This window comes from Vidua macroura, chromosome 10 (genome assembly GCF_024509145.1).
Source record: "Vidua macroura isolate BioBank_ID:100142 chromosome 10, ASM2450914v1, whole genome shotgun sequence".
Taxonomy (NCBI): domain Eukaryota; kingdom Metazoa; phylum Chordata; class Aves; order Passeriformes; family Viduidae; genus Vidua; species Vidua macroura.
In genome coordinates this window covers 6540456-6552668 of record NC_071580.1, presented here as the reverse complement: position 1 = coordinate 6552668, position 12213 = coordinate 6540456, and positions in this window count along the sequence as shown.

Here is a 12213-nt window from a genome sequence, read left to right as displayed (position 1 = left end):
AACACTTTGCTTTCAAAAGTGAATTATTTTTGCCAGGTCTTTAAAATTCAGTGCCACTCATTTTGGATTTGAAAACTCTCAGTAAAGGTTTAGAGATGGAAATTTCAATCCCTGGACCCTGGGGGCCATGCAGAGTGGGTGCTATATTGCATTCATTCAGAACACAGCCATACCCACCTGTCCATCAAAATCACAGGACTCCATGTGGGTATGTGCAGTACAGTAAGCAAGAGCTGCAAACAGTATTTACAAGATTTCCAACATCCTTCCACAGCGAATTCTTTGCAGCACGAATCTTTTCCATCATAATTTACATTTCATACCTGTTTGCCCAAATCTTCAAAGTCAGACGAGCAAATCCTTCTCTTAGCAATGCTGTGATGAAAGCCACTGACTCACAGGAATAACCAGAGTGCAGGATTTGGCTTAACTTCTTGGCTTGGCACTGATTTAACATTTCATATCTTTTTTAGGTGTTTCCTATTGTCATGGCAACTCTAATCAAAACCCTTTCCATGAATAGCCCTGTCAATTGCAGTACAAGCTCCTGGCTGACTACAACCTACAGTTCTGCTCCAGTGTGGTTTCACAAGCTCCTCTTGCTTGACCTTTGATCTCCTGACTTTCCCCTGATCCCTTACTGCTCAAGCCAGAAATATATCTTTTGTTTTGCAAGAAAGCTTTAAAAATCTTTATAAGTGATAAGTAACAGCCAGATCTTGCAGCTGACTCCAAGGAGGGAGTTGCCTCAGGAGGGATTACAGGCTGTAATAAGCACCTCTCCTACACAACAGAGCATGGACCACAGCAAATCCCTATGAGCACTGGCTCTGGCAGAGCCTTGAACTCTGCACCTGCCCAAAACTGCCCTATAACACAGAGGAATGAGCTGATCTTTAGGGAGGGGATGGGTTTGGTAAAGGGGATCCCACGTGGGAGCAACAAATCCGTCAGCAGAATTCCCTGGCGGTGCCATGGTGGAGAAAAGAGACACCACCTGTGTCCCCAGTCTAACATCACCCTCCTTGCCCAGCTCTGGGGCAGCAGGGTGGGGAATCCAGACTGCTAGGTTTGGCTTTTGCCATTTGATTCTTTTCCTAAGGTGTTTGAACAGCCCCATGGGAAGTTGCATCACTGTGGAAATCAATAGGAGTTTGCCCTTGGATTTCTATGGGGCCAGGATTTCACCAGCTCTCTCTAAGGTATCATTCTTACCAGGAGGGGAAAAAGTTTATTAGAAATAATGCACATTTGGCATATGCATCTTGTCTGAAGTCAGTATCACCCCCAGACATGGAAAATAAAGCAAAGAGAGGTGTAATCTCATGCTTTAAGGTCAGTCCATCCCTAACCCCAGGAACACAAAAGAGGTCTCTGGAGTTTCCACTCCCATGTGGCAGCCACTGCTACAATTCATTATTTTAAGCACTCACAAAAAAAAAAAAGAAAAAAAGAAAAAAAAAAGGTAGGAAGGAAGGAGGAATAGAAATTATAGGGATAAAAACCCTTCTTTATATATACATATATATTATAGATATTCTATATATATAGTTTTGTCTCGTCTTGTACCTTCAACCCTGCTTTAAATAAAAGCTCACAGACTTGTCGGTTTCCATCAGGCAAAAATTATTATTCGGCTTTAGAAAGAACATCTTGCCAAGTGTTGCAGTTCAAAAATAAGGAAAACAGCTCTGCCAAAATGCAGCAAATGTGATTACACAAAGCCAAGAAGACCATAATTAGATCATTACCATGGAAACAACCTAATTACATGTGTAATGCAGCAAGGTCTGAGCAGCGCATCCGAATGTGTTTTGCTATTGTCTAGCAGGGCCATAGCACTGCCATTTGCCTCATGTTATTAAGCCACCTTGATCATTTTGGATCGGGTTTTCTTGGAGTAAGTCCCCCTCCCCACTATGCAAAGAATTAAACTGTGCATGAAATGGCTTGAGCGAGACTGCCTGAGGCTCAAACAGGATCCTGCCTGCGCCACCACGGGCATGGGCAGCCACCACCTGAGAGAAACTCCCTTGCAGCAAGATCTGGAGCTCCCCAGGTAACAGCCACATGCAGGAGTTGGCATTTGATCTTAAGTGCAACCCTGGACAAGAAAGCTGAGCTTCCCTTGGACTTGCTGATGGTTGCTGCCTTCCTCTGCCTTGTATTAATTTCTCCATTGCTGCAGTAATTCACCACCGGGACAGCACCCTGTGGAGATGGCATGGACTGGCCAGGCAAAGATGCCCACGAGTTCTCTGTTGCATAACTGGACTGTTTTGTGGAAATGGGGGTTAAGCAGATCTCGGTTGTGATATTGTCTCACTGGTGGAAACCAAATCACTCCTGAAGAACAAGCTTCAAGCTTCAGCTTGAAATTGACTTCAACTGTCTTCTGCCTCATGTCATGGATGTCATGGATCATCTCCAGGCAGACAAAATGACACAAGGTCAAAGAACATGTTTGTCAGCTTGTAGGATCAAAGCAGAATTGTGAATAAACTATGTGTAATCCAAAACAGTTTCAGAGAGGAAAGCCAGGCCTGTACATACATGGCTTCATGCCTTGCAGCATAAAATTAAATACACAGGGAGAGACTGGGGAGTCATCAGTGAACCTCTGCTGTTATGTCCATAAGCCCACAGCCCACTGCTGCTGAATCATGTGGTTGTAGTAAATATGACCTGCAGGGTGGATACACAAAATGATGGCAAGCACAGCCACCCCCTTTCATGCACCCTGGATTTCTGTGCCCGCTCTCAGTCAGACTGGCCTCACTCAGCAGGAAGGGAAGAGGATGGCTCATTAGCTGAGGGGTAGAGTAACAAGGCAAAAGCCAATGGGACTGTCTGGCAAAGCTACTGCTTCTGCTAATTAATGAGGAGAGGTGGTTGCTGGGCCAACTGCAGATGTTGCTGCAAATTATGCCATTGCTATCCCTGCCAGCGAGCTCTCGCTGCAGCTCACACATCTCCAGGTGTTCTTGCCACAACAATAGTCCCTGCTGTTCGTTTTGTCTCCTTACAGGGAAAATAAAATACTTCCTTTTGGTGGGCAGAAATGCTCATTTTGAAGAGTTTATCAAGCGCAGACTCCACTCCTTTAATTTCTGTCCCATTTTCCTTCCTCAAACTCTCTTCATTTTCCATTCAAATTGCTTTCCAGACCACAGAATAAGGCTGGAGAGAAGCACCCTGAGTGATGCCAATTTCCCTGCTCGGTTTCCCAGCCAGGAACACCAGGAGGATGTCTTGAGGAAGCTGCTGACACCTCTTCCCACCCCAGCTCTCTCACTGTCCCCCATGGGGTCATTGGCAATGCAGACCAGGCTGGTACTGCTCTGGCTCTGAACAGGCTGTTTCTCCCCCACACATCTATTATACAAACTCATGTAAGTTCACTGGGTAAAACCTGATGTTCAACTTTTGCACAAAGTCAGCAGAATGAAAAAAAAAGAAGGAGAAGCCCAACCCCCACGGCGTTCTCCAGCTCTGCTCCGTATGCAAAACCTGTCTGTACAGTTCTGCTGAGCGCTGATGCCCTACTTTCATCCCTCACATAGCTCAACTAAAAATACACTGAGATTTCAAGCAAGGTCCCTGCTGTGCAGTGTCTGAGTGAGCAGGCGTTGCTGCAGCCCCAGCCCCAGCCATGCCTGCACCATGCCGTGCTCCCGGCACAATTTATATCAGCCCTGGCCACCACGCAGGATGGGAAAAAGCCAGCAATCTTGAGAAAATCAATACCCCTCCTTCCCCCCAGCTCCAGCAAAATGTCCTGACGTGGTGTTGTAAGGGCAAAATTGGAGGAGATGAGACAACTTAAGATGTCCTCGCTACTATTGCTACTATTAGTATTGTTTGTAAAAGAGTGGTACCGACAAAACCCTGCTGGTATCGGGTGTGGATTAGAGCAATAACATCTGGAGCTCTGCAACAGTCATGAAAATAAAACCATGGCCAAAACTATTCATACTTGCTTTATGTGCTTAAACTGAAAAGAGACTATTATGCTATTTTTTGTCAGATTTGTGCAGCCCTGTGGAAGCAGGATAAATAAAAGTTTGTAGAAACCAATTTTAAAAACAAGGGAATCTAATTGTGATTATTTGTGCTGAAGTGTAAATATACTTTTCTGCCCTGAAAAAAGTGACTGCATTTTAGCAGCTGGTTTCTCAAGTTATCCTGAACAATGGGGTTTTTTTACAAGAATCTGGTTATCTTAGAGGGCTTCAGCTTGAAATTGACTTCAGCTGTCTTCTGCCTCATTTTCTGCTACACAAGGAGGAAATGGAAATGATTTCATGACATGTACGGATTATTTGCAAATAAGGATGTACATACATGTGCTTAATTTATTTGAGGAACGGCCATTACTGCTGTGACAAGTCAGCTGTTTCCCCATGCAGAGCAATAACCTCACAGATTCTTTGCATGGGGATGTGCCCTGGTTACGACCATCATTTGCAATACCTGGGATGTGGCCCCACATGTCCCAGCTGTGGGAATGTTAACCTCATAACCCTGTGAAATGTGGCATTGGACTCCTGCTGGGGGCACAAATCTCACATGGAGCCACTGCCCACAGCAGGACAGGGGACAAAGGAGCTTCCCTGCCCCCAGAGAGGTGCCCAGGTCCTTGTTAAAAAAGAGGAATCAGGCTCTGAAGGAAAGCCTGATGGAGAGTGCACTTCCCAGGGCAGCCCCCACTGTTGCAGAAAACACCTATGATGCAATTCCTTGGCAGACTAAATTATGAGTAAAATACTTGTAAAAGCCATGAAGGCACACATATTTAATTTAGACTTCAATATGCTGTTGCTTTTTTTTCTATTAAATATTAATTCCCTTTAAAAGAATACTTTTGAGCTGTTTTGAGAACATAACTGGTAATCTAATGTCATCTAATTAATTAAGAATTTCATACTCTTATGTATTAACAGTCTGCTATTATTGCTGAGGACATTTCACTGGTATTTAAATACATTGAAGCAAACATGAATTGCATTTAAATGTCAATGATCCATCCAGCTTCCTGGAAAGGCATGGCTGGGAGATAAAGTCTGACTTTGCCTCCCAGACCTCAATGTCTCCTCAGTGCACTGAGACAGCTCAACTAGGATTTCACCCCACAAATCAAGAAATGGCAAGGAAACACAGTTTCTCCCAAAACACAGCATAGACAGGGTATTTTGTGAGCCCACTGGGACAAACACAACTGATCAGTCACTGACACCCTCATTAACAGCACCACCTCTCTTTTCTGCTATGCTGTCCTTTCTCACCTGCCTGGTTGATTCTTTTGACATACATTTTATTGGAGATGTTGACAGGAGCCCTGTAATATCCAGAGTCACAGATGAAGAGGCAGATCTGACAGGAGGTGAAGATTTGAGCCTCTTTGTTCTGAGTCCAGCTCCCATCAAGCTGAGATGGGGGCCTTTGGTGCATCCCTGTCTTCTTATATCCCCAAGGATGTGTTAGACAGCTGGAGAGAGAAAGAGTGCAGAAAGGAATGGGCTGTGGGGGTTTAACCACAAGAGATGCATCAGTGGGATGTGCTCTCCTTTAAGAACTATCTCAGTTGTTTCCATTTCCAGGATGAGCTCCCAGCACTTTTGTATTACTCTTACACTTGTCTAATATGGCTCACATCGATTTTCCCCCTTACTCTCTGCTGACTGCACAGTCTGAAGCACCAAAGACCTTAAAGTCAAGGTCAAGTTTTTATTCCCTGAGTAAACAAGCTGTGGAGAAGGGGAAAGAGGGAGCAAGCACTTATACGAAAAGATAGAAAGCTACTGAACAAATATATTCCTTCTAAAAAACCTCTCCAAGGAAGAAGGCGTACAAAAGATTAATTCTTTCAGTCTGCAAATTCTGCAGGAAATAAAATCCTTACTCCTGAGAAATAAATGTTAAGAGCAGGCCAATGTGCACGTGATCAAAACAAAGCCATTCTCTAATGGCTAAAGTCAAATATGACGTTAAACACTGTAGTGTGTATCTTGTAGTCAAGGTACAATGAAGCATTAAAAATCTTTTCCATCTTGCTAGCCAGGAAGCTTTTCTTTTGCCCATGCACTGAATACTTTTATTCCTCATCATTGTTTCTAAGCATCGATCCCATTACATCAAACTCCCAATGTTATTTTTGAGCAATTAATGACTCCATCCATTATGTTTGCCCATTTGTAATTAGAAGCAAAGTTAGACAGAAAATGTCTGGCTGCTTATCTGTGATTCATGGACTCCCTTGAGCCTACAAATTTGGCTGGAAACCTGGTTAGAAATAATTTTGGCCAAAGATTTTTGGATGATTCTTGGTTGTCTTGAGCTGAAACACAATCAGTTCAAGTGTTTTGGGGCTTCTGCTTTGGGTTTCTGCCAGACAGAGAAATGGGTCAGTATGAAAATAACAATGCAGCAAGGTGGAGGTACAGGAGCTGCCTCACTGGGACAGACCTGGGTCCTGTTCAGATCCAATGCTGGCACCAAGACATCCCATGCACAAGTAGAGCTGGTCACAACCCTTGTCAGCCTCAGCCCCGTCTCTCAAAGATTGATTCAAAGCCTGAAGTCTGATGTTTAATGCTCTTTCTGATTTTCATTATGCTTTATCTGATATTTTTCATTAAAATGAGTTAATATGTATCTGGTAATAATTTCAAGCTGATGTTCCAGCTCTGTTTGGAAACAGAGGGTCCCAGCTGGAGCTGACAGCACAGGTTTGGGACAAAACAAATTATCTTATGCAATTTAGTTTAGCTGTTTTCAATGCTAATATAATTAAATGAGACAAATTCTACAAGGAGGGGTAATACATTTTATTAGAACAAACTGATGGTTTGGGGGAAAAAAGCAGGTATGTTTTCAGGCACACAAACTCTTTTTCAGGCTTATATGCCAGAAAGCCTATCAGTGTATCAGCTCAACAAATGATATTACTTTTCTGTATAAATAGGGCTTCAGTCATATCCTTAGATGATAACAGCAACAATAACATTGCTAACATAATTAAAAGCAGTTGGGGATGATTGAATGCCATTTCACAGCAGCGTTGGACATGAAGTTTCCCAAGAATAGCAGGATGGAGCCATGCTGCAGACACAAAAATATTTGTACTTTTCTCTTTATCTTTACTCTGCAATTCTGATTTTACTTACACCAGTGTAAATGGAAGCCACAGCAGTGATCCCCTTTGGATTTTGCCTGTGTTTTAGAACAGCCTCACAACCTTGCATCTCTAATGCAGAGGATAAAAGTAGGTCATCCATTTTCTCCACCATCCTGCTCTCTCAGTAACATTAACCAAAAAGAACAGTGTGTGCACATTTTAGCTGGCATCACCATCACCGTATTCCATCACATTATGACCCTTCAGTCCCACCATTGGAGCAATTCCCAGAAAACAGCAATAATGTAAATAAGGCAATAATGGAAACGAGGCAAAAAAAGAGAAATCCTCCTAAGGTGGAAAATGGATTGACAATAAGCCATCTTAGCTTTCCCTGATGTTGTTTATTTTCTTATTATGTTTTTAAAGCAAATTTTCCCCAGACACCTCACAACTGATTTCACAGACACAAATAGAAACAATTTGTACATCGCAGGAAATCTTAAAAGAAGCAAATCAAGACTTGTAAAAAGAGAGTCAAGACAGGCCAGATGAGAAGTAGAGAATGATTAAAAAAAAAAATTTGGAAATTTAGATATTAGAATTTGTTCTCTGGATGAGAGTAAAACATGCCATCAAAGAGCAGGAATGTAAAGGAGTTTTTACATACAGGATTAGGCAAGGTGTGGAAAAAACATCTTCCAGAGAGAGGAGACAATAAAATGTGCAACAAAGGGGCTGGAGATTTATGAAAGCTGGGAAAAAAAAAAAAAAAAAAAAGACAAAAACAGGGAGAGAGCTGAGGGCATGTGTGGAGGAGCACTTTGTCTGCTGGCTGGGATTCAGGTGATGCTGTGCCACATCCAGCACCGGGCTCTGCTCCCGGCTGTCCCCAGGAGCCACCAGGGTGCCTTGGCTGCAGTAAACAGGTGCTGCAGATGTCCCATGCAGCACTTTGTCTTATTTCCCCTTTTTAAAAATACAGTTTCCAAGCCTGCACTTTTGAGTAACCAGAGAAAATTGCAAGCTCCACCAGTCTGGGAGAGAGTGTGCTGCTGACATGCGCAGAAAGGCTCCAGAACGCCCTAAATGAGCACTGCCAATGTTTATTTCTAAACATCAGAGAACCAGGGAAATAGAGTAGCACTTTGACTGTTTTGATTTGGAAACATTTGTGCAGATTCAACACTTGTCTGCAGCACCCTTCTGGGATGAAACCACATAGGTACAGCAAGTGCCAAAAGTGCAGACACAGAATTTGGAGGGGAAATTCCAAAACTCTGTGTAATTTTGAAGAAAAGCCATTTAAAAGAAGTCTGATAAGGCAGAAAATTTGTATTTCAGATAGCTCACTCCCTCTGTAACCATAACTCTCCCAGGAACCTCATGCCTGTGTTTTGTCTTAACAAAAAGCCAGTATAAGAGTCACGTTTAAAACTATTTAACTATTTTTGACCTAACTGCATTTTAGTTATTACCTACTAAATGCCACTGCAGGCCATGAAAATAATTTAAAATTTTTTTTTATTTACATGTAAATCCATATTTAATAATAGCTACCTTCATGTTTAAGGGAGGTAACATAGAACGAGGTTCCTGGTGATTCCTATTTCTTATTATAACATCAATTGTGAAAGCAGATTTGCCTAATGGAAGGCCTAGCAGTGAAATTCTCTATTAAAAATGTATGAAGATCAGAAATAATAACCATAACTGTTAACATTGTGTTATTAATCATCAATTTTCATTACTACTATGGATCATAATTATTATGTAGCCACAATAAACACATTGCCCCTGCCATATCCAGGGCGTGATGACAGGGGGTTTTCTGCCTCCTCTTAAGGACTTTGTTGTGTTAAAAGCAGTTTTTCCAGGTTTTCCTCCTCTGCAAATGCAATTTGCCCATGCCAGGGGCTGAGCCTTTTCCCACTCTCCTGGTTCAGCCCCACCAGAGATGTCCTTACCCCACGGCAGCACACACAGCCACAGCTTGGCATCTCAATATTGTGGATTAGCACCAGGGCAAGGGTTGGGAAAGAGTGAGTTATCTGATGGCTTTTGCCTCTTTTAAATCTATGGGTTATTCTGAGGTAATGATCCTGAGGATGATCCTGAGACTGATATGGGAAGTGGAAAGTGAAAAATCCCACAAATCTAATCGCAAACCTCCCCTCTTCATTAGCATACCCACACAGGAGCAGATGTTCATGGAAAACAAATAACACAGAGACTATCTTTGGAGGAATTTGCTATTACATATTTACAAATATAGCATTGAGGGGCCCCTCCAACACAGTTTGCAAAAGTCTGGACATTTTGGGTGTTCATCCAGTGCCTGCCAGTCTCCAAACCCATCCTGACTCTGCTAAGAGCAGCAGCAACATTGCTGTGCACATATCTTCTGCACCTATTTCCCCCTCCCTTGCTGGAATCTGGATAATACTCATTCCTCAGTGCTGTGATCACAGTGGAAAGCCCAAACTCACCCTTTTTCCCTGAAACATAATTCAGTGGGATATTATTTCATTAAAAAAATATGGCTGGTATATTTTTGTTTCACATGAAAAAGACTGGGATTCAATAAAGCAGACATGGTCTCACAGGAATGAAATCCCTGCTTATATTTGGCCATGCAAATTTAATTTTTGTTAACCCTAAAGTGGAAGGAGAACTCAGTATATTTAACAGGAGTGACTGGCAGAGCTGTCTGCACTGAAGACCACAGTACAATTGCCTTGGGCTGAGAATAATAATAGAACTGGAAATTATTTTTGAATTGTGATGTCCTGGAGAAAGACTTTTTAAAAGCAGCTGTGCATACTCTGAGTCCTGTGCTGCAGATTTGTCACTGCTCCATTCCAGCCACTGAGAGTCAATCTGCACCTGGGGTTATAGGAAACAGAGACAGGTAGGAGGCAAGGGGAATAGATTAAAATATGGAGAAAGGAAGGCTCTGGGGACACCTCATTGTGGCTTTCCCAGGACTTAAAGCTAATAAAAGAGAGGAAGAGCAACTTTTTACATGGACAGATAGTGATTTAAGCCTTAATGGTCTTAAACTAAAAGAGAGAGATTCAGATGAGATGTTAGGAAGAAATTCTTTACTGTGGGATGGTAGGATGGCAGCACAAGCTGCTCAGAACAGTTGTGAATGCTCTGTTCCTGAAGTGTCCAAGGGCAGTTTGGATGGAGCTTGGAGCAACCTGGGAGAGTGAAAGGTGCCCCTGCTCATGGCAGGGGGAAGGAACAATATGATCTTTAAAGTCCCTTCCAACCCAAACCATCTATGATTATATGAAAACAGAAGAAAATGGCACTAACAATGCACAGTGAGTGAATCAGAATTTTCTAATCTCAGTTCTGGGCAGGGCACTGAGATGCATCTTGATTTGCTGCTCACTGGTGTAGGTCATGCATCCCTTTCCTCCTGCTGAGCCTAGAAGCAGACAGGTAAAGGCTCTTGTGTCATGAAGGGCATGAGAACCACCTGTAGGAAATGACAGATTGTTAGGAGTTGCTCGCTATCCTGATTCTTGTAGCAAAATCCCAAAGAGCTGCAGGGAGGGAGGCAAAAAGTAGTGGATGTGCTTCTGGGGCAGTAGGGTCCAGCTACCCCATCATGACAAAGTGGTTGTGTCTGGTGTCCAGATAGGCTCTGGGCAAAAGAACTTTTAAACCAGTTAGATGAGGAGGCCAAGGCCCAGAAAAAGTGAGATTGAAGAGGTGTTGAAGGCACAGCTGCAGTCCTGGCTCCACTCCACTGATGGGGATAAGTTCCCGGCGATGCTCAGACTGCCGCAACAGGGATGTGTGAGTGCTGCCGGCAGCTCACAGCATTTTCCCACAAAACTGTCCTGTCTGTGGGCACATTAAAACCCCAAATTCATCTGCTGCTAATGAAGAGACTTTAGAATAAGATACCCCAAGGCCTTGAGTGGCTTCAGGTGTCTTGGGGAGCTGCAGCATCTGAAAAGCTCCACCACACGAGATGTCCCTGCAGCACAGGCCACCAGGGCTCACCCACCACAACGTCCTCAGCACAAGGATGTGCCTGGTGGTTGAGAGGTTCCCTGCCCTGCAGCAAACACCACTGGGGAGGAAAGTGAGCTTAAACACCAGCAAAGCCATGGTCTGAGAGTGCCAGAGCCAGAACAGAAACTGAGCCAGCCATAAACAGGGCCGGTCCCACAGCCACTGTTTGATTAAAGCTATTTTTGGAATCGAAACTCATGGGTGGGAAGGGAAGCAGAAAGCAGATAAATCAGCCTTTAAAAGCCACGCAGCCACGTTGCTGAGCTCTCTCAACTGTTTCAGGGGGTGAGGAACAGAGGACACAATAAATCCCTCTTTGTTCTCCTGCCCCTCTGCGTGCCTGATCGGGAGATAAGACACAGGCAAGGGTTCATGTTGCTGGTAAACCATGGGGTTATTCATTAACCTGCTTGGCCAAATAAAGCCCTGATAAGGGCAGAGCCCTGCTGGGGGCAAACCCAGCTGCAGTGGGGCCCGAAGATGACCACGGGGTGGGCAGCAATGTCCATGGTGTGCCGAGGCACCAGGTCCCCAATGGTCACACATACCCAGGGTGCCACCTTGCTTTGGGGCACAGAAAAAGCTCCACTTCAGCAGCCCCCTTTTTGCACAGCAAAACCAGGGATGTTGAGGAAAGGCAGAGATGCACTGTTGGATGAAGTCGTTGCTTCCTTTTAGCAGCTGGAGATGCGACAGGAGTGAAAACAGTGAGAGAAGTAGATGAATATGGATTTTTTTAGTTTGGTCGTCAAATCAAAAAACAGGGAGAAAATGAGTAAACTCAAGTATTTTCCTCAACAGGAAGAGAAATGGTCTTTTTTTATTATATAATTCTAGTTTAAAAAAATCCTTTCCTAAAATTTAGGTCAGTTTTTAAACAACAAAGCTTGTTTCCAAACAAAAAGTCAAAATATTTTGTTTTGGTGATGTTGAAACAAAATGTCTCCATATCTCCAAACCATTTCTTTTTGACATGTCAGAATGAAACATTTGTACACTTTCTAATTTTTTTCGCAAATACCGTTGGTTCCTGCATTTTTCAGTGAACTTATCCATTCAAG